A 27,967-nucleotide genomic window follows, 5' to 3' on the forward strand; every position below is an offset into this window, starting at 1 on the left:
CCTTGGCAAGTGTTGATGATAAGACGATAACGTATATATGACGTCCGACGTATGTTACTTCCCCTGGGCATTTAAGACTCCCATATTGCTGTTAAGTGTTAAGGTGGTGATGTCGCGGGTCTCCGGTTACCCTAATGGACTTCAAATAAAGTCTGGGGGTGCTTAACGCGCTCCATTTTCTTTACAGTCGGCTCTTATATACCGCCGGCTAATGCTCCCCTGGTTATGCTCTACTGTAACTAGTCTAGAAGTTTCATTTTTATTACACTGTAAAGTTAGCATCCTCGGCCTGCCATTAGGCACGTAGAATTTAGTACTGTGACTAACACCACCAAAGATCTATCCACGACAGAATGATAAATAAATCAAAGAGAGATGATATTTTCTAAGTAATAAGAATATAAACCGTAAGAATATCTAAGAAGCTTGAATTTTGAGGATTGTGTAATCTTCGTAATATTCTAGAACTCAATATTCTATAAGTAAATATAAATATAAATATTCGCATGGTATGTTAGTCCCTGAATACAAAATTGTCCAAGGCTACAGCGTTGCCCGTGCATGATAAAGAGTTGCCCATGACTACAGAATTGTCCGTAACTACAGAGTTGTCCATGACTACAGAGTTGTCCATGACTACAGAGTTGGACATGACTACAGAGTTGTCCGTAACTACAGAGTTGTCCATGACTACAGAGTTGTCCATGACTACAGAGTTGCCCATGACTACAGAGTTGCCCATGACTACAGAATTGTCCGTAACTACAGAGTTGTCCATGACTACAGAGTTGTCCATGACTACAGAGTTGTCCATGACTACAGAGTTGTCCATGACTACAGAGTTGTCCATGACTACCTACAGAGTTGTCCATGACTACAGAGTTGTCCATGACTACAGAGTTGTCCATGACTACAGAGTTGTCCATGACTACAGAGTTGTCCATGACTACAGAGTTGTCCATGACTACAGAGTTGTCCATGACTACAGAGTTGTCCATGACTACAGAGTTGTCCATGACTACTCAGTTTTCCGTGACTACAGAGTTGACCGTGACTACAGAATTGCCCATGATACCTAAAATATGGGACAAGGTCCTTCAAAAGATGAGGTTGTCTTTCTATAATCCTACCCATGATTGTCAGGCTACAGCTGTCGCTTATCTTTGAACAGATGTTGGGCAGTAGATACGCTTTTTAGAGATGTCCATTCAAACTGGATTAGATGAAAGACAGGTTACTGCGCATCTCCTGACCGGATTAAAGTTCCCCCGTACTCGGGATTACATCAACAGCCTATGAATAGACCTCTCTGCCGACCGGAGCTGATACCATCAGCCAGTTACTTGGTTGGCTTTCAGCCCTGGTCTTTCTATCACAAGGTGAATAATCCAAAATGACATTGATCTTGTTGAGATTCTGATGTGGTCGTAACATTGCGCCACTAGGAATGAGGCATTGTCCCGTCTATGAATGCATATGTATTAGACAGGGAACAGCGAACTACGAAACTATTTCTGTGAGTAATTTCAAAAGGTTGGCGAATGGTCGAATGTCAAAGTTCTTCATCTACAGCCCCTTTTTTTTAAACGAGCCGACGTTTCGATGACCGTCTGTCATCTTCATCAGGGCTATTATGACTGGTTCACTGTGCACTGAAGCTAGGTTTTAATTGTTCACTGTGCATTGGAGCTAGGTGTTGCTGTTTCACTGTGCACTGGTTCTGCTTCTAGGTGTTACTGGTTCCCTGTACACTTAAGCTAGGTGTTACTGGTTCGCTGTGCTCGGAAGCTAGGTTATTAATTTTATTTTTATTTTATTCACATGGATTTTTGAGCATTGGATAGGAAGCACTTGTTGTGCTTATGTAAATCCGCTGCTCATAAAACATAATACAAATGTAAACATAAAGATGACATAAAGTATAGCATTAACATAAAATGAAAGTGGCTGGCGCACCAATACCTAGCATAACATTATTGAGATTGGTCAAATCTTCCAGAGTGGTGGATATAGTTAAACACAATATCAAAGATACGGCAGTTGGTAGGGTAAGGGAGGCTGGGGCTACCTGTAAGAAGTAAAGTACATAATGTGGCGTCATTTACGTTGAGTGGGTCGGAAGGAAGTATGTTTTCAAGATGAAGGCAAGATATGGATAACAACATTTTGGTCCTTTCAGTATTATAACATTTGCAGTGTAATAAATAGTGTTCTGGTGTCTCATTTGGATGCCCACATTTGCACTCGGGACTACTGATACAGTGATGCTGGAATAGGTGGTAGTTCAGCTGGCTGAAACCAAGCCTGAGTCTGGTAAGGTGAGTCACATGGTGTCCGTGGCCGTGAGAGTAGTGGGGATGTCTGGGCATGCTATCAAAGCAAGACTCTAATTCATTTTTGAATGCACGAATGGATGGGGATTCTTTGGCGGTCTGGGGTAACTTGTTCCAAGAGAAAACAGCAGAAGGCAAGAAATTAATTATTAATGTAGTCCCGAGCATAAAACTATTGTAACATACATAGGTATTGTTACAACAAAGTGTTACATGCGGTTCCAAATGTGAACTGTGCATTCGGTGACAGTAACATCTAGCTTCAGTGCACAAATAACACCTAGCTCCAGTGCACAGTGTACCAGTCATATTAGCCCTGATGTCGTCGTCGAAACGTTAACGTAGGCTAAAAAATGGTTTCCAAGAAAGAACACTGCCATACAAGACTATTTGTCTGTCTGCAAACCGCGGCTACATGGCTGCCCCGGCTTGTTCTGACCTCTATGTTTGCCCGTAATGTTCGTAGCCGTAAGTAAAACCTCCGGGACCAGTACTGAAAGGTCAGCCTGTGATACTTACAGCACCCGATGGACTGTTTTCTGATTCAAAAGACCTCGGCTGAATCTAATGATATCCCCTACCCGTATCGCTATATGTGCATGCTCCCTGGACTGTAAAACGTAATCAGTGGTTATCCTTGATGCATCCGTAGATAGAGGGCTGGCCGTTTTATCACACATAAGAGCGGGCAGGACGACGTTATAAAAGGTAGCGTCAATCAGAAACGGATTGTCCCTTACTTCAGGCAAACGACATCTAGTGTCAAGAGACTCCCGACTTTGCTAAGACATGTATATATAATGCACTTTGATCCGGGAGTTAATGGCAACCTTTTCCTTATTTCTTGAAAAGATCATCTGAAAGACAGTAGACATATCGAGAGGACCAGGATTGAGTGGCTTTTCGGCCAAGTACTGCGCCGAAGGAGATTAAAGATGGGCTGAGAAAATGGCTCAACTCTGACAGAAGATAGGAACGGCCTTCCGGGATTGGAGAAAGAGTGCTGCAAATGCTTTTAGGTCAAGATTCACGGAAATGGGCAGGACAGCGCTTAGGAAGGGCACGAGGGTGAAGGTCTAGAGCTGAGTGATATCGACAGGAAAGTTAGGCTGTGGGAGTGAGTGTCCTTACACTAGTAGGTGGAGAGGGATGACAGAAACAGGGCGTTCCAGATATTTCTGGAATTTGGAATGTCCTGTTTCTGCCATTCCTCGCCACCTACTATCAAAAAGTTTTCTTTACACTAGTAGATGCATGTGGAGAGGAATGGCAGAAGTAGGACATTCCAAATTCAGAACGGCGTCTGAATTCCAGGAACACGAAATAGCAAATTGCAGGAAGAAACACACCAAGGATAGAAGTTAACGGAATCCAGGGGAAAAGAAACTAGAACCTAGTTTTTAGTCATTTGTTCAACCTTCATTACCACGTAGATTTCATGATGAAGAGATTATCATATCTCTGCTTAATCATTTTGTGTAGACGGCGCCGTTAATATAAGTTCCATGACACTTGAGTGCGACGCCATCTTGTATGTATTTATGTTTATGCTGTTTTATTAAAGAAAACTAAAATCTTTCCCTAAATATTAGTCACAGTTGTCACCAGCACAGCAGTAAAATACACACATCTCGCCGACTGTTCCACAGATAACGTAATCACGGCAGTGGCGCGACAGCACGGCTTGTTGTTATCTTTTGCCGCAGCATTCCCTGTTTTTCTGGAAACACGTTTTTGCTTATCATCTCCCAGGAAGTACCGGATCAGCGGTGTGTGCGTGCAGAACTACAAGTCCGTGAAACTACTGATGGCAACTCAGATGTAGCCTGACACTTGGGCTTCTAGAACTACTGATGGTTTACTGTACTTTTTAAATATTAATGGTTACAAGTTCTTAAAAGAACATCCTTAAGTGTTAAGTGGGTGTAACATTTTTGTCTATCTTAGCAATGGAGCTGAGTTTGAGTTCATATGGGTTATTTTGTCTTTCTCTAGTCATGACATTATTACCTTTAGGAAATGGATCCTTCGGTACGTTGCTAAAGTACCCACCTTGCATACATTCAAAACTTTAAACTTGTCCATGTCTATAATCCCGTGATTAGTTAACTAGTTTAGATTAGTTACTAATTTCTCTGGTAATGATACAAACAAGCAAGCAAACAAACAAACAAACAAACAAACAAACAAACAAAAAGAGGTGAGTGCAATGATCAGGCGTGGCCTTTATTCGGTCAATATTGAATGTAAAATCCTAATTGGTATCAGCCCTGCAGCTTCAGCAATGGCTGAACAGTCCTATATGAGAATTGCAGTCTCTGCCACATAGGGCACATCTGTAAGCTGACTCAGGTCTGTTGCAGAGTTTTTTTAGGAATAATTAGAAATAATAGATAGACACTAGCGTAAATGAGCAGAGCCACTGTTCATCTCACAACTTCAAACGCTCACAAACCAACCGCAGCGCAGGCCCGTGTGGCATGGGCCGTTCTCAGGCGACACTCGAAAACAGTTTTACATCACCATACAAGGCTGGTGTAAAAACAGTTTTACATCACCATACAAGGCTGGTGTGTGTTTGCAATGTTGCGCCAGACATTTTGGGAGAAAGACTTCTGGATTCAATACAGAATTGATCGGCGCATCTCCGCTGAGAGAGGGAGATTTAGATAGCTTAACTCCACGCTTTGGTAATTTTGAATCTGTGATTTAAATGAAGCGTATCTCAGAAACCTTCTGGCAGACTTAATCCTGTGAACTTGCAAACACACAGATGTACAGTGTGACACCTCCCCACGACGTGTGCGCAGGTTTTACCACTTGCAGTTTGTTGAATCGTTGTTGTTAAGCAAGATTTATAATCAGACATACTAGACTTTCTTTACATTGGCCTAAATTTAATTAGGGTGTGTTAAGTTGTATGGAAAAACGTTATCGACCATACAGCTATTCGTTCAAAGAATACTAGTATCTTTGTATTGGTATCAAAAATATGTTTGTAGATTAAGAGTGTGAGTTAGTTAGTTAGAATTAAGAGTTACTCTTTTATTTATTAGCCTTCCCATTACATGTTCTTTGTATATATATATATTATCATATCAAATGAACCAAGTCAACTTTATTGCTCAACAACTGTAACTGGTACGAGCATTGTATGGCACAAAATAAACGACAATGGTGGATACACTAACTACTGTTAACCCATACTAAGTAATATAGTATACTAAATTTCAATTCCACTAAAGCTAATCTAGTGTATGTTTTCCCTAAAGACAGTATTATGTGTTATATTAAATGCTAAGATTCATGAGATGTGTCATTTATTCACAATTTGGTGTTGCGTTTTTAAGGATTCGAATATGAATTTTACTTTATGACAATTTCAATCTAGCCTATGTTGTATTGGTAGCAAATCGAGCATCAACGGACGTGCATCATCGGAAAATAACAACACTCAGTTCGCTTCTTCTCGACAACGACGAACTCATTTCTTTTGTGTGTCTATTCTGATGCCTGGTGGATTGAATTTGAGTGCAGTCCAAAGAACAGAATCAGAGGCAATCAATCAAATGGTAGACTCCGTGTCAGCAGCCACTGCTAACTTTAGGTGACGGCAGCAGAATGTTAAGTACGTGGGATCCACATACTAAACTGGGTGATCTTGTTTCGTCTTTTGTTCAGTTTTAGTTTAAGCTTTAGTTTATTAATAAGTTTCATTTCGTTAAAGTTTTACATTTATTTACCTGCGCATTTCATTTACTAAAGGTAAAGTTTCACTTTTTTGCCAAACTAATAGGGTCTCCAATGTGGTACCTATTCACGGTGGTCACAGTATACGTAGTGTTAGGTATTCACAATTGTTTTCAAAATGGTTTGTTTGTTTGTTTGTTTGTTTGTTTATCTATCAAAACAGGATATACATATCGCCTACAGGCGTTTTGCAAAGCTACCTGGTGGAATCCCCGACATAACATGATATTACATTACATGGTGTCAGCTTAGAGCTAAATAACTGAAAGTGGAGTTAGCGTATCAATTTCATAAGATAGGTTATGCTGTTTGCATCATAGTTCAATCGACGTATCGTTTTAAACTTGTCGCTTGTGACTATGCCATTACTGATGCCCCATTTTATCCTGATTTTCCCGTGAACACATATAATAGAGTACACGTGTAAATGAGAAACCAGACCCAACGGCATATTTGTGAACAATTCTGCCCAAGACGTGTCCATTTAGACCTTTTTCATAATCATTACCGACTAGCTAGAGTACTACAAGGTCGACATAGAAAAAGCAAACTGTGTACATGCGGCAGAAAACTACTGTTTCAGGCTATCACCCCAATCGCAGGAATATGACAAGGGCTGGCCGTGAATATTGCTGCGCCCTCCCCCTTCAATATCGTTCCTTATTTCCTGCCACACATACAATATCATTCCGGAATCAGCGAACCCCCTGCCCTTGACATAGCCTACAGAAATGACGACTTACCTACACCGTTATTAAATTCTGCTACAGTTAATCTTCCCCATACACACACGTAAGGAGAGTAAAGCTTTGCTACAAGGTATATTGCCTGAATTATCAGTAAGCTTATGAAGACATGGAGCCAGTAGACTACATGATTAAGGTGAAGTAGACATTGGAAATCTTCCCTCCTTACCTCAAGTTTCTTCTACTATGTTTTATGCTGGCTACGCAATAAATCTAATGATCTAGTAGATAGGTGGGTCACGGGAAATATATGGCTTATTGTCGGTGAAATCAGACGCAATCTGTTTTCATCTGACGCGCTCGATGCTAAAAACCTTCTGCCAAATGGAAAGAAAATTAAAGCACCCCAAAGCAATCTATTTGCTAATGATCTTGTAATTCACTAATTAGATATTGAGGGAAACGTTGCCCTTGAATGTCGTGAAGGAATGCAAAATGAGGAGGTTTTTTATGGTTCAGTCATGAGGGAGGGGGGCATCCGGGGAAATGTATTGAAATATGGATTAATTAGTGCAGAGGTCAAATCGGGGATCGGTATGTAGGCCGTTTGTCATCACGGTAAATGGAGGGATCCGTATTACATGGAAATATATCACAAACACGTGTAGCTCAGACCGCTTAACTTGTACTTGTGAAATTAACACTAAGAGATTGTGATAAACGTGCGCGCATGCTGTAGCATTATCTCACCAATAAATAGATACATGCAATGTGTATGTACTATTATGTATTTTTTACGATTTTTTTGCTTGGGCCATGAAAATTCATGTCATCCACACAATCAAATCAACACGACCCCACTCACAGCGGAGAAATACAAGTGCCTTAAGTTAACCCGCGTAAATACCTGTCATATCCAAGCATCAAATCCATCATTCATTAATCACCTAATTTTGTTTCCCCCCCCCCAAAAAAAAAATGTCACCCGAAATTTATATCTCCTTTTCTATCCAGTCTCTGTAGGAAAAAAATCCCATAAACCTCCACGCCTTTGCAAGTCTTTGCATCTTTTTGCACCGCAGCGAAAATAAGCTAATCTCCTCCGTGAGACGGACTTTTCCGGCCTTAGCAGCTCAAGACGCCCGGCCTGGAGATGATATCAGCGCGATAAGACACCAAGACCGCTTACTCTTCCCAAACTTGACGTAAAGCTTCCTTCAGTACAGGCGAAGGTAACCTAGAGGCATTGATTTAGTCTGCTTACACCTCGCCCTGTAGGTTTCCGTGCGGGTTCACGAGTCTTATTTCAGATGAATGAATCTCTCTGGCACTTACTTACCCTCCAGGGCCAAGTATAAGTAACGACGATACATTAAGTTGACGCGGTGATACATTGAAACTAGGTCGTACAATAAAAAGCAATAAAAATTCACAGTACAATTTCTCTTGAAAGAATAGGTTTCGTCCTTTGGGGCTCTACTGGAATAAGCAAGGTTTTGGAGTTATGGAAATTTGTCTTTTTTAATCAAGAACAATAGAAGCAAAACATGCAATTAGGTAATGGTGTAGAGAGACTGAATTATAGTTGGCGTTCCAGAGCTGTTTCCTGTGTTTAGCTCATTGCCAGCAAAAGATATTCTTCTTCCGTTGGCCTAAGGTTGATCTTGACTTGGCTTACAGATTGGAATTGTCATTTATAAAACTTAATGCTGTAAATCACGATTTTTTTCGCTGTACTTTTATATTCGCGGGTTTCGCTGTCACTCCTGTACCGCGAACTAATCATTGCCGTGAACAAATAATTCTCTGACTTTCTTTTTGCTGCACCTGTCGCCAACGCGAACATGTCCATTTTTCTCAGATCACAGAACACACACACACAACACACACGCACGGGTGTCACAGGGATTTCGCCCCCCCCCCTCCGGAAAGTACTAGCGGGGAGCGAAATCACTGTGACACCGGCACTACCGGTACGTTTTCCTGGCGGATCGAAGCGAATGCAATTTCTCCTTGCATCAGTCCGCGCGCCACCGTTTGGGTTCAGGGCCGCGAGAATGTAATCCAGCGTCCCCGGGCGCTCTTCACTTAATTACCCCCATGGATTACGGACAAAGTGAGAAATTTATATTAAACATCGAGAGGAGATCGATCAAAGGGGTAGGTTTTGGTAGCTAAACTCCGACTGGCTGGCAAATAGCGAATTGATTCCATCTGCGCGCCCCTCATGTACATACTAGTACTTCAGTCTCAGCCAACGTTATCCCTGTGCCTCACGTATACTCACACGCTTTTGCCTCGGTACCCACAGTTTAAACCTGCATTATATAACATTAGAACGATACAAAAAAAGTAATGTTTTAGTCATTTCTTTACAAAGTAAGTAAATCAACGCTACTACATTGCACGTGCCAAAATATGATGCCTTACGAGTGTCAGCCATGTTTGTTTACATTCTGGTAGTTTGTAGTGGCACCACATATTCCAAATGAGCGTTGAGAGGGACAACTTTCATACTCTCTTACTATCTAATATTTTACAATATTTCTCAATGAATGTCTAGCCGACAATAACTAAAACAGCTACAAGTGGTCACTATATCCTTGCGAATGTATACCACAGTTCGGATATTAAAGGCCTATTGTGTTGGTCCAAAAGTTATTGTATTGTACATTGCATTTTAAACTGAAATTGTTACTATTTTAACCTACGTGTTCTTAATGATGATGATTTTTAATGATGATGATGTTTTTAATCTTGTAATGATGTTTGTGTATGTTAATAATTGTAAAATGTCAATGCAATTCAGACGTGCCCGACGTGCCCGAAACATTCGGCACGTCTGCCATGTTGATATTTAATAAAGATTTGATTTGAAAGTTCTGACCACACAGGCTTCAAGGTTAAATAAAGGTTAACGTCGAAAAAAATTACACAAAGGTGAGCCGATAGTGCAGCATTACAGTGTAGGAAAAGTGCTGAACCTGCCGAATCGTAAGGCGACAGAATCTGTATTTAGAGCAATCTATTACCAATTCCGGCCTCTTCCTAGGTCATATAATTTGGACGGCAGTAGGAGCTTGCTGTAAAGTGTTATCGATCAAGCCTGTAATAGTGCAGAGAAGAGTTTTTTTTTCTGTCGGACGTTGTTGCAAGGTCACCAGTCTGGTAGTCATACATCAAAAAGCTTTCTATTCGCGATATTATTTCATTAGAGGGGATTTGAATGGCATTGGTTTAATGCGATTTCTGTCGAGTCGTGAAAAACGACCCCCCTTTGATGGTTGGAGATTTGTGCTGAATGAATGAATGAATATTTTATTACGGCATCTCCTACAAAACTGCCTACCCCACATGGGCACACAGCGTGTGATTACAGAAGAAGTATTACACATTTAGGGAGTTAAAGAAGCAAAATACATCATTAGTCAAAACACAAGTAGTACAGAAGTAAATTGCGTACTAATTATAACGGAAATTAAAGAAGCAAGCTGTGTACTGATTACAGAAGGACTTTGTGTCTTTACCTCATTTTTGTTCTTGGAGACTACGGAAATCTGACTATGCTAAAACTGTAATAAAATGATGTTAAAACAAATTACGCCAAAAAGAACCGAAGGAACTGGATATAATTTTGGAAACGGCATCCACTACCTTTCATCAGTTGCTTGAGTAACTGTTTTGGCGTATCTTGTTACCTGGATATCTGACCTTCATCGACTTAAAAGCAAATTCTTTCCTTTTGTTCTGACTAGGTTAAATGACGACTATAGGCATGACTAGAGTTTACCGTGGGCAAAGTGGGTTTCAATCTGTTCAATCCATACCTCCAGTGTCCACTGCCCAAAATATTCCAATTCGAGATGCCCCAAACCCCTTCAAATACAAGTAGACTAAAAAAACACAGCATGCAATTCATGTTTCTCACTGCTTGAGTCCACTGCGACTCATTTGTTTATACTCTATTACAAATTTGTCTTGCGTATATTTGGCAGAGTTCCCATACACATACATACTACACCGCCGGGAAACTGATTACGTCTCCGGCTATACAACTGCGGAAACGCTTCACTTGTTCTTATGACTTCGGGGACTCCCCAGTAGTAACGTCACAGTACGATAGGATAGTGGGAGAATCGCGGAGCCCAGCAAGGGAAGACCAGGGCGTAGGCATCAGTGTCAGGCTGTGGGTGTAGAAAAGACATCTCTTGAGCTGTTTGTTTGTTAGTTTCGTATCTATTATTATATGTAATTATTTACTATTTATGTTGTTATGAGTTACTAAGATTTCTTTGGCATGACGTACCCTCAATTATCAATCATGTGTAAGCTAATTATGCTTTATCTCCCATCGAAACCACTGAAAAGACTGATGAGACAACCCACTTGCTCCAAACATGAATAAATAAATAGAAATAAAGTATGAATAGAAATAAGTGCCATTCAGGAAGTACAGGTGCCAAAATATGGCGCCTTACGAGTGTGTTTAAAAGCTGGAAACACAGCTGTCAGCCATGTTTGTTTACATTCTGGTAGTTTGTGGTGACACCGCAAACTGAGTGCGCCTCGTGTGGGCGCCTCTGAGTACAGGATGTACTTTGCAATAGCCAGATAACGTATTTAAGTATCTTTGTAACCTCTCTATATCTAAATTTCTACGATCTGTATAAGCCGCTCTCCGGCCTGATGGAAGCCTTTCTTAGAAAACCTCTTAAGGTCTAATACACAAACCGATCACGTTTTCTTACGACACGAGGAGAAAGGAAGTATGGAATCACGCGGCCCTTCACTCCCGAGGTCTCCCCCACATTCACATTCTCCATACGTGATGCCGAGGCGTATTCAGGAGATACAATGCAGGTGTCTACATATTGTGATGTCAGTGCGTACTTGCAACAGGTGGACAATAACATCATAGGGTGGGGCTATCAAAAAACCTTTTTTTACAAAGGTCTTGTACCTATCTTGATATAGTATATAAAAGAAGACCTGTGATATCAAGAACAAAGCAGTTACTAGGGGTTGGATCCTACAAGAAGAGGCACATGTATGAATGGTAAACACAGAATGAGTGGTCTGAACTTATTATGAGGACATACAAACCAGAAATCTTCGTCTCAAAGCAGCAGCTCACCGTCTCTAGCTGTACTACAGCCGTCGTCAGGTTTTAATAGCCACTCATTTATACACGTGGCTATGTAGGTACGTGACCTCAACACTTCCGACGCTTGCTGGTGTTTTTATTTTTATTTTTTCAAACTTTATTCAGATAAACATAAAACACACAAAACAAAAGGCTAGAACATAAGGTGTACATACACTGAAAGATAAATACTTGTAATCAGTTGATATTAATTACAAAACAAGGTATAAAGGTTCTTGCTTTTGCATGGATATACCTTAGTCCAGTAAAGGGCAAAGTTCTACGAATGCTCTTGTATTATCTTAATCATTCTTAGCCTTGGAGAGATTGTGAAAATGCAGGCCTTAAGCACAGGCAACTAAATTCATGTAGATGGACCGAGGCTTGAAAATCCAGGCCGCTGCTTACAGCTCTTACTACTGTCATGACCTGACCTGGCCTTTGCCGGCCTTGTCAATGTAGATTTAAGAAACCCTAGTGGCGCTATTTCAAAGCACATCTATTGTATGAATTCGACTGAACCTACGCTATATAACTTTCTTGAAGAGCATTTTCTGGCTCAACAATACATCTACAATACACAGTCAAGAAGGTGGATAAGAAAACCATAAACAATCTCCAACAAACCCAGACAGGGACAGCCATGCTTCACAGATACTGTCCTGGAACTGTCAGAACATTCAGATTCGCCTTTCTATCTTCTATGCTGTGCGGAGTGATCTGTCCGGCATCAAACGTCGAAGTTGTGTGATGTATTACCGTATCCTGATTCTGACATGAAGTCCTGGTAGTTGTAGATACAAGACGTTTAATTACTTCTGATGTATTATGTTACGGGTGGCGAATGTGAAAGGGCATTATATGTAACATTGCAACAAAATGTTGGAATACCTCATTTAAATAAATATTCGCGCGATTGTAAGTTACATCCATTTTTGTGCTATTATCTTACATTTCTGACATTTGTGGTTGTACATTTCCGCGAAATAGATACAGTAGTCAAACTGAATCCAGTTACGCATGCCAAATATGCAGCAAGTTTGCCCTCCCAGAACTCTCCAGAACAAGCTCTTCTCTCCAAGATTTCTAAAGAGTTTAGCGGGAAGATAAATCGCCCCTCCCGGCCTCCGCTAACCCTCCCCAGCGCACGTTCTCACTCCTGCCGTTATAAATACCGTAAGGGGTCGTAATTGACAAAATTTACATCCACACTCAGTCTCAGTCACACGCAGATGGCGTTAGAGATAAATCTTCCAGTCGCCTGGCCGTCCGGCGATATTACCCGAGCATTTGTAACGATAGAGAAGCCGTGGTGCATGCATTCCGCCACGGTCCGCTTACCTGGGCAGTAGTATGCTTAATTACAGCCTATGGGGGATTCCTCACTTCTCTTCCTTGTCTGCTGAGAAATAATAAAAAAAGAAGAAATTGGTCTTTAACCTTTGCCTAACAAGGTCTTTGTCTATTTAGAGAAGCAGAAAATCACAAGTTGAAATATTTTGCTGTTACAGCTAGGCTCCTAGACTCCAATAAATAGCTAGAATCAGCCTACGATATATAACAAGCAACTGTACATAACATAAGTATCAGTATACTATGGTATAGGATTGAATCAACTTACTACATTCAAAAATGCCCAGAAAAAATTCGACTTTGTAAATCTAATTCTGCTGCCTTAACGTTACATTGGATGCTTTTAAAAAGGAAACTAACAGCAATGTCATATAACAAACCACCTAACACTTTTAGATGACTTCCATTGCCATCAATCATCAAACGAATAATGCTATTGTCATCGTATACTGTATTATGAATTAAAATATTACATCTGTAAAAACTTCATTCATTTAATTTTCTTTGTTAACTTTTAATAAAACATATGCTATAACAAAGAGTAATCAATCTAAATTGCCAAGTATAACAATTTAGTAAATCTATATCTACTATATGATGTAAACTGACTTTGAAAACATGATCCTTCGTTAGAATATTCCTCTTAGTTGATTGATCACAGAGCGCAGGAAAATCCCAGGTAGATGAGTTTCCGGGGAGGGCTGACATGTGGATGGGAGATAACGAGCAAACAAATGCTCTTCTTCATCAAAAGATGGGTCGTTCCAAGTACCAAAAGTCCCGGGGGGTGGTATAACTGTCAGTCGGAACCATTATGTATTCTTATAGCAGGGCTCGAAACATTGTGGGCATATGCAGGTAGAATTGGAGCTGTGCAGGAATTTTAGATTGTCTACCTGGACCTAATTATAACCTGCACTTATCCATGAACTTGGTTTATATGTACATGTAGGTTTATTGTTATTTGTTGAATTCACTGCTGTTACCAATTATGAAGTATAAAAGAAGTAATTTCAATGGTTTTTGAGCAGTTGTTTTTCTTTAAGTCTGATCCATACTTGTCAAAGTCTGAGTGTTGTAGGTAAAATTTGTCTGGCTGGTGCAGGTACTTTTCCATGCTACATGCTACCTGCATCAGTGCTAGTACGTAGACAAAAAGTATTTGGAGCCCTGTTATACTTATAGTGAGCTGCTCGGATCTTGAATGGAGCCGGCGGTCTGGTATATAAGTACGCGATACGTGTGGAAAAACGTAATAATTAAATCAGTTTCTGCGTGAGGGATTAAGGTTTAATATACTGATAGGTCTGGGAACTGTGTGCCAATTTCGTTGGAAAACAATCGTGCTGCGAGCTACAGAGCTGGCAATCATTTTTTTGTTCATAAGCTGTGATACTGTAAGAATGCCAAGGCTCACGACGGTCAATTTCTATGGTAAAGTTTCCAATTCTACGGAGGGGTATCAGGTTACCGGGGTTCCACGCGTGGCTTCGGTGGAGCCAGTCACACGGTTAACATTTTGTCAAACAATAATTAACAGTTTCACGGGGACTCCCTGGTCCAAATGTGATAAAATCAGCACTGTGTATACCTCAAATGTTGTTGTTTTTATTACAATGCTTAAATATGTGTGAAATCACTATCAACGCGTAGAATGCTTATTCTAGAACAATCGACGTCAATAACGAAACAACTGATTTAAACCGACCCCAAATCTCTCAGAAAATTCCACATATTTGCATTTTAGAGAACAGTATAACAAAATTAAGATTTGAGTCGGACAGTTTTCTTTATTTCAAAGTTAAAGTGTTGCTAAGGTCGAAAAATTCGCCCAAAAATGCACTTTTTCAACTTCCAAGACGGATAATTCCAGAACGCCGTCATCTTTAAAAAATCCGTCCGACACAGATCGAGATTTTTGTCTTACCTACAATTTAAAACGTTTCTGAGGTGAATTGAATTTGTTTCTGTTGCGGTTTAAATACCATGTTTGCACGCATGTCAGGTCGTGTGAGTAAGTGCAGGGGGTAACTTATATCCCCGTAAACAACAATTACGATCGTCAAGGTCACACACGATAACGACAGTAGCTTCGTTACATGTTACATATCCACTATAAAACTGGGCATAGATATACTGTCCCGAAATCGGTTTATAGTTGTGAAAAGGTGGATTTTTTACTGTTAGGCGGTACCCGTGTAAAAGCGGGCTTGAAGCCGCGGGTTTACTGTACATGACCGCGGGTAACCCCGGATCGAACGAACGTTCGGTTCGATTGACGTCATATCGAACATGATTCGATTCGAATGACGTCATATCGAACATGATTCTGTTCGATAAAAAGGTTGGAATATTTGGGCCCAAATTTGACCATCGTGGCTGCATCTGCCCAGGGTAGCAATGAGTTGAATACCATTAGAAAAATTCCTCTACGCCTCTTATCTTTGCCAAATTTGATTACTTCGTCAATAAAGTCCTGATTTGCTTAATTTGTGTTTATCTTCACTAATACTCCCTACAAGGGGTAATTATGAAATTCAAGTCATCCTTGTTTAGTTAACAAACTTCATAGTCTTTGATGGCAAATGCCCTTTTGGATGGCAGTGATTCTGAAGAATCTTATACTGGGTGTCATACGAAGACAGTAGGAACATTGATTCATAATGTTACTCTCCAACCAGAGGTTTAGGCTTTGCGATCGGCTTATTTTTGACTTGATTCTATGGGTATTTTTCGGGTTTTCTTTTTGTCATGGTATCTTTCTTCGTGTGGCAGATGGTAACTGTATTGTAAATGCCTATCTAATTTGATGCTGGCTTTGCAGCCACCGAAATATCTGGTAGGAGATTAGTATAATGTACAAAATGACTAATAATCTGGTGGACATACCAAAGCTGCTCTAAGTATCTAATACCGGCTAGGCAAAGAACAAGAAACAGTCACGCCTACACTAGAGTACTGAGTTACCAACATGTCGTTGTCGCTGTTCAAAAACTTGTAGGACCTTGAAGCTTGTAGGACCTTCAGGTTGATACCAATATGCAGTACTCACTGACTCGTGTGCTCATTCACATTCTTACGAAACAAGTCGGCCTTAACTTTTCTCTTAACAACTCAGCCATAAAGAGAGGCAGTCATCTAATACCGTCTAGACAAGATTCTTAATTCCTTAGGCCAATCTTTAAGTAATTAATTCTGGTTGCTAAGCGACCAGGATATGAAGGTATGTGATATGCAGATGTGGCATTCCCAGTCACTGAGTCTTTTCACCCTATGCATATCTGGGTAACGGTAAGGGAAATAGAGTCGTGTTGCACATGACTTGTTTGGAAATTAGATATTTTTATCATAACAATTAAAATGTGTTATATATATCTAGTATAGCTCTAGTCGTGTTTATAATTGTTCATTTTATGATGATATCAGAAACCAATTATTTACCGTCGTGTCCAAAATACAGCCATACTTACAATTTTACCACTAAAATCAAAGATATATATAACATAAATCTATATACAAACGTATAAAAAAGACGTGGGTACACTACATTCGTCTTCCACTGTCTCAAAAGAAGTCAAATCCAACAGAATCAGCACCACGTATGTTGTACAGTGTAGTATAAAGTTAGACGTAGACTCTTTATATAGTTGTAATTTCTTTTTTCATACACGTTGTTTGTACTTGCAATTAGCCCCAAACGTATGCGTAACAGATAGTTTTACATTCTGACCAAATTATGCTTTTTCTAGTTTGTTACGTAACTATTGCACTTGTCTTTTCATTAATTCCATATGCGTGTGCAATATCCAAGCAATCTACGGAAGTCCAATTCCCCGGACGTTTTTCAATAAACATTCTTTCACTTCCGATTACCTGAATCCATTTCTACTTTATTAAATCTTAACTGGAAATTGTTCGCTCCGTATCTATTGAATTACGAGAGAATCATGTACACGACCTTTTCACATTTAGCAGGTCTCGTTTGGAAAGTTAAATCTACATGAACACAATTGTGTGGATGGGATATACTTGTGCAACAAAGAGGTCATGTGTAAAGGCAGTGACCGGACCCGCCCTAGCGTTCAGAATTCAATCAAAGCTTCATTTCCGGCCTAGAATAAAATGACAGCGATAGGCACATTTCATTTACTGAATGGCTAAACAATTAGACGGTCGATTGGTATAAGGAAAGACCACATCACGTCACTTACTGGAGATAAGAGTGTATGAGTTAGGCTTAATGCAGCAAGGATGGTGAAAATAATTCTTAAATTTCACAGTTGGGATGTACATTAGGTTTACCGGACTTGGAAAAAGTCTAGTTGGCAATATAGGTTCTGAATGATAGCGAAATCTATGTTTTGGAAAGAGTAGGCAATGCCAACAGTATGAATTGTTTTAGAGAAATCTGGTAGTCTGACGAGAAAAGTTCAAATTTGAATTGAAGACAATATGGGCTACACTAGTTGTATTGGGCATTTTAGCTATAGTTGTGTTGAGTATTTATCAGGGCGAGGCATCAGTCCCTGTATGTCCCTTCCTCCTGATGTTCACTGACACGTGCAGCATGTGGCCGACCTCCAACACATTGATCCCGCGGAACCAGGTCCGATCATATCAGGCCTGGGTTCTAGACAGCTGGATCTGGGTGGCTCAGGTTGCGATGAGGAATCAATTAAGTCGTTCCAAATGCCCAGACAATCTGCGGCCTTGACTTGGGCAGTAGATCCGCCTTGATTACCGTTGGAAACCGCAGAGGTAATAACCGACCACTGTCTGGCACAGAGGCTATTTCTTTTCCGGAACAAATTTGACAACTGTACCGCCAACACAGGCAACTGTACGTTGCTGTTTTAAAAGGCGTTGTTGAGTCACCATTGAAAAGCAACATGATTGTGTGTTATAATCCTGTATATTCGTGTGCACACAGTCGACCATTGCGATATATTATTTTAGCTTTACAAATACAACAACATCTTGAAACCCATTAAAAACAAAAATTACGATGATCCGTCCACCGGTTCGTTTCTTGAAAACATTGCTCCTGCAGTTCCAGAACAAGCTGCTAGGGGGCCCAAACTCACGCCACTTCTTCCCTAGCCCAAGAGCTACCTCCCATCCGGACCAGTCACACACACACACACACACACGCACACACACACACACACACGAACTCACAAACGAAAACCTAACGTCCTTTCGAAGCTAATCAAACTCTCTCTAATTACAGAGAAGCCTCCCACCCCGACCGCCGGTGACCGGACGCCGGGCGGTGGAGGGTGAAGGAACACGGCGCCGCTCGCTCCGTTACACCCCGGTCAGCAGACAGCAGAAAGAAAGACAGAACCAACAGCGGACTTGTAGAGGTTGGTCAGCTGCGTCTGTTCTTCATATTTTTTTATTCATATACATTCAACGAGTATCAGGCAAAGATCACAACGTCATCTACTCCATAGCATAAATATAATACAGGAGTAAAACAAAATTACAAAAGATGTACATAATTATGAAAATAAAGTGGATAAAAGAAAAATGAATGTAAACCAACCAAGTTGATGATCCATCGATTACGAGGATTTACCTGTGCAGTGAATGAATGTTTGAAATATGACGACGATATTACAGTTTTGTACATGTAAATCCTCCACAGTTAAATGCTAATATTGATATGGTTGATTTACCTTCGATAAGCCAACAGGATTCTAATTAAATATAGTAAGATTGGAAAGGACTAAGTTACAGTAAATCAGCAAAAAAAATGTTTTACTTGTCGTTTTGCAAGTCTTCCAACTTCCATTTTCAGATCAAAACAAGGCTCATACGAACCAACCACTCACAATTTTTGGGTTACGTTAAGGGACTGTAAAGACAAATATTTGTTCACCTTAGACTTGAAAAGTTTAAGGTTGTACCCATTTGGGAAGCATTCACAAGGAAGCCTTCAGCGTAGAACTTCCTCCTGAGAGATGGAGTATGGAAGAAGAAAGAGAGACTTGCTTTCGTAGTAGTTGCAAAGTGGCGTTCGTATTTAATATACAATCCAGAAATAGACTTGAGTCCAAATTACTGTCTGGACAAGCGATGCAGGCTATCTATTACGAACAACCAGGACAAACTTTACAAACCTCCAAAGTAAAATTAGAGTCTGAAGAAGCATGAAAATGCTATAAATTCTAGTTGACACAAGCAACATTTAAGTGTGATCTATCTCGGCATCAATAGTTGACAATTAACAGTGCAACGGGAGGAAATTGAGTGAAGAAGGGAGGGCGTAGCCCCTCGAGCCAGAAGCGCTTCAAAGCTCGTTCATCAATACCTCAGTCGCTTCAGGGAAACTCCGTTCCAAAACATACATCACGCCTTAGTGGCATCGATATGCAGTAAAGCCATGTTGATTTGACTGTATTCACATGGAGGACATCTTCTGGGAACGCCAAAACTGACGCGAGCGTGCGAATAAAAAGGTTGGCAAAAAAAAAACGTTGCCTTCATTATGAAATCTGCGTGGTCATGAAGGTTGAACAAATGACTAAACACAGTATGGTATGGTGAATAATAGACTCTTCATTCTTATTTCTTCACATTTTCTTCTTTTCGTTTTGATTTTGGCAGGCTACGACATTACTATCGTTTTTATTTTTTTTGCAATTTACGGCGTATATTTGCTCATTTTGCAGATGCTTTGTGCGATGTACAGTCGGTCGAAAACTTGAAACGGAAGAAAATTCATGTGCGCGCAGATGTCATCCATATAACAACATGGCCTTAGTGACATCGATGTGCTATAATCAATATGAGTCCGAAGAACAGCCGGGTAAACCTGTGGAAGGGGAGGAGGTAGACGATGAGCCGTGTTAGACATAGCGATGTCTCCACAAGCTGCAGATGAGCAGCATTCTCTTCGACCCGTCCTGAAAAAGCTTCCCGCCGGGCACACCGGCGATCAATCCTAATGATAGGATGCCCCGGAATGGCGTAACTATCGATTTTGATTAGGAAGGAATGAGGGATTCTCATCGATGGTTGAATTCAGGACGAGTAGGGGTCACGTGGGTATCGACCAGTACTGATGACTGTGATGACATTGCCGTCAGAGTCGATAGAAAACCATCAAGCAATGTTGACCTAACGTTACATCAAGGTGACCGAACCTTAGGCTTTGACACCATTACCCGTGGCAACGCTGAGTATGGTAAACTAAAAACAATAAATCATGACATAGATATATCATTTACGCTGAATTCACATTATCTATGATACCCTCTCTATAAGTACACTATATCATATGAATAAACCCGATATTTTGACACACATTGTGCCCGTCAACAAGAAATAAGACTGACTTGCATTTGGCAAAATGTACAAAAGTAGTAGCTTGGAAAAATGTAATTTCAATCTGGATAATACTCGTCAAATGATTCAGGTCGTGATCAATATTATTTAACACGGCTAAGAGAGGTAGTGATTATGAACATATGTTATATCACACGCATCACCAACATTTCATAATCAAATCTATTTACGAACACAGCTGGACCATGGCTACTACAAGTCCCAGTATTCGCCATCTTACCCGACACCAAGTGGATCATGGGAAACTGTAGGCGGAGGGGATCGACGGAACGTGGTAAACAGTGGAACCCTGGACAGTGGGAAAAGGACTAAGGTAAGACTGCGATGGAAACCCTGCAATTCAAATTGTCACTCAAAATCAATAGCAAATTAGAAGAGTTCCTGCAGCAAAGTACAAAGATTTTCGTACGTAACTGAAGTGGTATTTGTTGACTCGAGTCACTGCAAATCGTTTCTGAAAACATCGATAGAAATTAGACTCCGCTCGACTGAATGATCCATCCCCGGAAGCAAGCCTATCGGACTTAATTTAAAGATCACAAAACAGTATTAATGAGAACTAATTGGCGCATCTACTCATCCCAATTAGTTGTTACAGACTTAAGTAATTGACTGATACCGCCACTAATCAAATCTCTCATGAAGTGGAACAGAATACCAATATGTAAGTAAACTTTGAATATGACAGTATTTTTCCGCTGCGCTAGTTGTCTACAATGCAGGTACGTTTTAGCTCGAAAGTTCGTCTGTGTTAATAGAATTAATTCTACTGCCATGAAAGTTAATCTGTGTTGGAGTGATGGAAACGGTGGTTTGTCTATTCTTTCACAAAGGCTGGACTTGCCTCTATCAGTCTTCGGAAGCGGCTGGAAAGAATTATGTTGGCCAAATAGACAAATAGCATGTCAAGCAAATTGGTCCGCTAAAGGCGTGCATTTGCCGCACCCTTAGTAGACCAACTCCCCTTGCATGTTACCTATCTATTTGGATAATTTCTAATCTTTCCAGCCGCTTACGGAGTCTGGTAGATGTTAAAAGATTGGCGCTGCAAAAGTCCCACCTTCGTCCTGTGTTGTGAATCACAGTTTATTCCTATTTCTGGTACTTTTTGTTTCAGGCTGTCAGGCTCTCCTTTGCCTTCCCCTTCTACGGACATCCCCTACGCAACCTCTCCATAGCGACCGAAGGTCAGTCATTTCTAATAAATCGTGAAAAATTAGACACTTTATTAAGGCTGAATATTTTATTATACTCAGGGGACTAGGCAGAAAATTGTTGCCCACCAAGTTTACGACATTCGGATGTAAGGGGGAAAATGCAAACGACAATTGACGTCCTCTCTGAAAGTTTAGTCGAAAAGGATTTCCTTGCTTTGCGGAATTCTCATTAACGGCATTATCCATGGTTACCGTGCGTAGTTAAAACTACTACACATCCTGGGCGACTATGGATTTCTTCCAGTTAAGTCAATTCTTACTTAATTAAAGTATCGGGATACTTGTTCACTTGTATAATCAGACTGTATGGATTACGGACGCTCGCTGTCAAAGTCATCCGATACAATTTCAGGACAGCAAAACAAACAAAATATTCAGGATGAAGAAATCTGGCCTATACTGACATTTACTGCCATTTCTTAGCACATTTGCGGCATCATTTCACACTTGAAGCGTTTGACATAGGCTAAGAAAATAGCTACTTGAGGTGTCTCTCGATTGGGGTACCACCCATAAATAGCTAGAGCCAAACCTGCCATACAAAACAAGCAACCGTTTTCCGTCAGTGACATCGCATTTTTGACTCACAGATATCAGTATGCTATGGGATAGTGTGGATTCAACTTACTACACTAAGAGAATAGCCAGAAAATTGACTTTGAAAATCAATCTAGGTTTACCGCCCTGTAATTGCATTGGATGTCTTTAAAAGATGAGCCCTTGATAGTAGATGAAGGCTGGAAGCTCCTAGTGTGTGTTTTTTCCTTCCAATGCATATCTATTAGATGCCATGCTAGAAATGAATTTTTTGTCTTTCTTGCTATTGCCCTTACCAGAATAGAAATTTTCCTGGATATGAGAATTACAATCATATATTAATAAGAATAACAAGGATTGAAGGCAAGCAATGCAATTTAAGGGCAGCAAAATAGGATTTTCAAAGCTCACATAAGCACATAGAGTATGGTAAAGCGAATAATAGACTCTTCATTTTCATTTGTTCACATTTTCTACTTTTCCTAGGATCCTTTAGAATTGATATGATCCATCTAATCAAATCGAAATGGCCTAAAGGAAAGGCTTGTAAAGAAGAGGACCTTTGCTCCTGAAAGCGCGTCAAAAATTCCCGTATCAGCCTAGATGCATCAGACCTAAATCCCTTCCATTTTGTTTGTTTTTTTGCAGGATTTCTCTCTACGGGGTCTCTCCTGCTGTGATCGTTGGCCTCGACTCAGTACATCGCACCTCTCATGGCCAACTTCGCCGCGGGCAAGGATCCTCCCTCCGTGGTGAGGTATCGTGACAACGGTGGGTGCATCGTTTTGTCATTTCTAAAGCCACAGTCACACACTCACGACCTTCTCCCGAATTTGTTCCTAACACTAGCTCGGGTGACCTTCGGGAACACTCTGACCAAATCTAGGCCACGTCTATTACATTGTATACGAATCGAAATGAATTAAAGCTAACTATAGTCAAATGTGGCCCCGAACACTCCAGTTGGCTAGTGTTCTGCTAACGTGCAGTCGAAAACATGCAGATAACTATGATCTAACATCCCGAAAATACAAAAGTACTTTCTTCGAAGGTGAAATACGTTTCCGCCGTAAGGACAACAGTACCGATTTGTGATGCTGCAGGTTTGGTTAAGTGCAAAGAGATCAAGTCCAAATCCGCTGTGCCTTGATTTACAATTTGATTGTTTGATTGGCCATCAACAGTCGTGTGGGTGTCAGGCAAGGCTCCGTCTCTAGATGTCTTTCCAGGCAACTCCATACATCTTGTTCAGTCGAGGATTTACACCCGAGCTCGAACTACCGTGCGCCGTCGTTCCCTATTGCTGTAGCACGTCTTAAACGTTATCCAGGGGAAAGCCGGTAATGTTCCTCCGGGCATAGTTTGTCAGGAACGGGAATGGAAGACGTAAACTACAACCGGCCTTTTGTAGGAATATTTACAACTCCCCCTGGCCTGGATAATAGCGGGTACATGAAACTTGAAAGTTACGCACCGCCACTTTATCTCCGCACGTTTTGTGAACTTGGAAAAGATCCCATCACGGTTCCCACAGGAGTTACGCCACTGTTTTGGTTCATGGAGGTTAGTCCAAAGTAGCCGAACATTTACCTCAGAAAATTGTACGGCTCTTGATCTTAGTGGCAAATGTGGAGACCTTGGCACATTGGCGACATCAAATCCGCGCCTGTATCAATGTTTGGGCACAGTATCAACGATGGGTGTCACTCCACCGTACAGGGAGGGAAGTCGTGTAAAGTGCATTTCCCAAGGGCACAACTTCGGGCATGTCAGGGGATCGAACTCTTTTGCCAAACAAATATCACCGGTGCAGCGCTGTGTGATTCGATTAAATGCAGTACAAACGTCAGTCCCCGGTAGACGACAACAGCTACGCGAAATCAAGCACTTAAACGTGATGAGTTCCCCTTGAACCGGTTTAACGACCACGAGGGGACGCATGCCAATATCGAGAGCGAACCACACAATTGCAGCGCTATCGGTGCCAGTGGACACCGTGTCACAGTAACAGCCTCTCCCCATGATTGCAACTACAACTGATATTTCATTCCCACCCAACGGACAGCAAAGAACAACACGTCTGTCGGCATTATCGGAAACAATCACATCTGACATTGATATTTGGATTGAAGCAGGGATTAGGTATCTTCGATTTTAATTCAGCCGCCATTTTCAACTCTCTTGTTTGCTGAGCAACCGTTCCGGAATTCCAAGGATTATTTTATATCCAGTGGCACAGAATAAGTGAGAGTGAGGTAACGTTAATATAAGCTATATATTCGCTTGAGTGCCTCGTCACTATGTATTGTTTTGTTTAAATGTTCCAATTTTACAAAAAAAGTTCCAATTTTACGTTTTTCTATCTCTAAAATGGTTCACGAAGGTGGCCGGCAAAGTCTATCAGCGACTTCACACACATTAACATGGTATTTTTCATCAGGCAAAGCGGACTTTTGGGGAGGAGTTTTATAGATTTGTGAAATGGTCATGATCTGCACTTAAACATCTATCACCATAAGTATCTCATCAATCGTACATAACTATAAACAGATTCTGAAGTAGCTCCTTGACAAAGATGCTCTCAACATGGCCAGGTCAGATAAAGTCGCTGATATGTGTTGGAACATCTAATGATGCCATAGGAGAAAGGAGCTTTATGGTGCCGTTTCCTGTCTACATCATAGCCGTGGCCTTTGTGCACCTCCCCTTATCTGTCACTGCCATGCCTGACTGCCGCCATCACCGAAACCAATAACCAACTTCAAACGATCCAGGGGCTGCAGATGAGCTCGTCCATATAACAACGCACATGACTGACGACGTTAGAAGTCCTGACCGGTACTAACGTCAATGTGTTTTGTAGCACGACTCCTTTGTGTTGGTCCTTTCATTGCCTAGCAGAAGCTGCTCGATATTTCTAGATAACACTTCTTAATGCTCTCCGCGGAGAGATAACAATGTCATCGCTTGAGATAATCACATCAGCTGTCCTGGAGTTGCCATCTTTGCCATTAGCCAGAGACGCTTCGATTTGTTATGTACCACGGGCGCCTTTGGATTTGACCAAAGAGGCATTGGAGTAAGGTCGTAGTAACCAAGTTGATTGCATACAGAAAATGCTTTGAAAATCTACCTACCTATCATGCAAAATCCATGCCAAACCAGGGTCATATTAACGGCATAGATGGTCAAGATATCACTGCATCGCATCATACGAGCTTTACCTCTCACGTTGACGTTTTGGCAGTGTCACGAAGATCAGTATATGATGGATCCCCGGCCGTTTATTGTTCAATCATTGCGAAGCCTTGCGAAGGAAGTGTAAGCAGGGAGAATCCCGGCAGTGAGTAGAGAATAGATAAAGGTCAATCAACAAGCTTCCGTGCTCCATTATGCAACTCCATTATGTAACATTACGACGATACAAAAAGTAGATTCTCTGGTCATTTATTTACAAAGTAAGTTGAAACAAAATAATAAGTTGAATCAAATCTACTCCATTGTAAATAAGTGCCATGTCAAAATATGACACCTTACGATTGTGTTTAAAAGCTAGAAACACAGCTGTCAGTCATGTTTTTTTTTTGCATTCTGGTAGTTTGTGTTGGTGCCACAAAATGAGTGCGCCTCGTGTAGGTTTTAGCGCCAACTCTGAATGCAGAAATGTGAGACAGCTGCACAAATGTTATGAAAAGTAGAAGTGAATTACAACACGGCATGTAGTCTAACTTTGGGCACAGGCACGAGCGGCCACTTGTCTCTGCGGGTTTTCTCTAAAGTTACCTTGCATGAAATGAAATCGAAAACAAAACGGCCGTTGGGGAAAGCAAGTAAAATCTGTGACGCGCGGCGGCCTTTCCTGTAATTAATAACGCTTGCAGGGGGGGGGGGCGTCTCCTTATTTACGTCCACACGACTCAGACCCATCAGACGTAGCTCTGCTAGGGGAAACAGGACCTAACAAGGTGATTTATCACTATTGATCTTCCCGTCCGGCGGACAGTAGGAGTGATTGTTGTTGCTATCGGCTCTTCTAGGAAGTGACTAACTCGCCTTCAAGATGTATATGTACGGTGAACATCTCACGGTTAACTGGCATAGAGGTCACACTGGTCCAAGGACGAAAAGAAAAAAAAAGTGATTCTAATACAATTATATGATATGATATGATATGATATGAAACGATATAACATGATATATATAGAATACAACACGGTGTATTCCGTATCGCCCGAGGTACCAGCCCGACCGCGCGTCGGATCGCCCGACGGCCGAAGGCCGGAGGGCGATCCGATCCGCGGGAGGGCTGGGACCGAGGGTGATGCGGAATACACCGTGTTGTATTTTATTTATGTCATACCCACCCAAGAAAACGCGCCTTTCAATGCGAAATGAGCGAAAATTTGGTGTCCCTAAACCCAAAAAAAATGCGACAGCATCAATTCCAACGTCCGAATTTTGTATTCGAATTTCGAAATCGGTGCACGCGGTTAGGGCGAAACGCGTTCGAATCGTTCCACGGAACATTAGGAAGGCCCGGGCCGTACGCGGTAAGAACCCCCGGGCCGTACCGCTAGTTATCACACGGGCCGGAACACCCGTATCGAACGTAATCGCGGCCCAGGTAGGACATAAAATATAGTATAGTATGATATCGTACAATATAGTATTGTATAGTATAGTATAGTATAGTATAGTATAGTATAGTATAGTATAGTATAGTATAGTATAGTATAGTATAGTATAGCATAGCATGGCATAGCATAGTGTAGTACAGTATGGTGTATTATAGTACAATGGTTGCATTTGGGGAACCAAAAGTTGTACCTATCACTTACAATCTGCCGTCATGATATCAATGAGCAGCAAAGATTTATGTGATGCAAATTTCGCAAATTTTACTCCAAATTTTCTTATTCACTACCATTGAGGGTAGCGATTTTATGCTTTTAATTGTTAATACCCATGTAATACTTTCGCAGTCAACTGCAAAATGTCTTAGAAGAGTTGCTCATATCATCTTGGATAAAGATGTTTACTATCACAAATAGTTCTGTCTTAAGGCAAAACCATTGCAAGTCTATATTTACGAGTAATGAAAAAATCATTCCGGATTATAAACAAAGCCGGTTCTTATTCTCTACTATCACCGACTTTGTTTTATTCGAGTCTATCGTCTTCAGATTGGACAAAAAGCTTGCTAAGCAAAACAAAATGGCAAAAAGTCATTGCTGCAAAGGGACCATCCATCCCCACGAGTGCACCTCCGCAGATTCTGAGTAGTCCATCTGCGGACACAACACGAGATAACGGCAGCAGTAATGCGGCAGCAGCAGCCTTCTGCCCACGGCAAAGACACGGCACCGTATCAGCGATACATACACAACAGGTTGCCTTCCAAATGGAGTTTTTTTTTCTTGGCTCGGTACGTCCGAGCAAGATTGTCTGCGGTGATCAAAGTGTTCCCTTGCGGCATGGTCCATTTTCAGCATCGACTACCGCAAATGAGGTACTCCTATTAACGCTCCCGAGAGTGACGTTTCGGGACAGCTGCAGAGGCGCAACGGCCGGAGTTAGGGCCATTCGATTGCTGAT

The 27,967-nt window shown here is 41.1% G+C and overlaps 1 long non-coding RNA gene across 1 annotated transcript in view; it reads left to right on the forward strand.

Moving 5' to 3' along the window:
* LOC109482085 overlaps nt 1-23,138 on the forward strand; it is a 34,029-nt gene extending 10,891 nt beyond the window's left edge. The window contains exons 2-5 of the long non-coding RNA XR_002140941.1: nt 18,496-18,631; nt 20,797-20,931; nt 21,736-21,805; nt 23,021-23,138. This is a non-coding gene — a long non-coding RNA (uncharacterized LOC109482085). The remainder of the gene's footprint in view (nt 1-18,495; nt 18,632-20,796; nt 20,932-21,735; nt 21,806-23,020) is intronic.
* Nucleotides 23,139-27,967: the final 4,829 nt, after the last annotated feature.

Source organism: Branchiostoma belcheri, unplaced genomic scaffold (genome assembly GCF_001625305.1).
Source record: "Branchiostoma belcheri isolate BF01 breed outbred unplaced genomic scaffold, Haploidv18h27 scaffold59, whole genome shotgun sequence".
Lineage (NCBI taxonomy): Eukaryota > Metazoa > Chordata > Leptocardii > Amphioxiformes > Branchiostomatidae > Branchiostoma > Branchiostoma belcheri.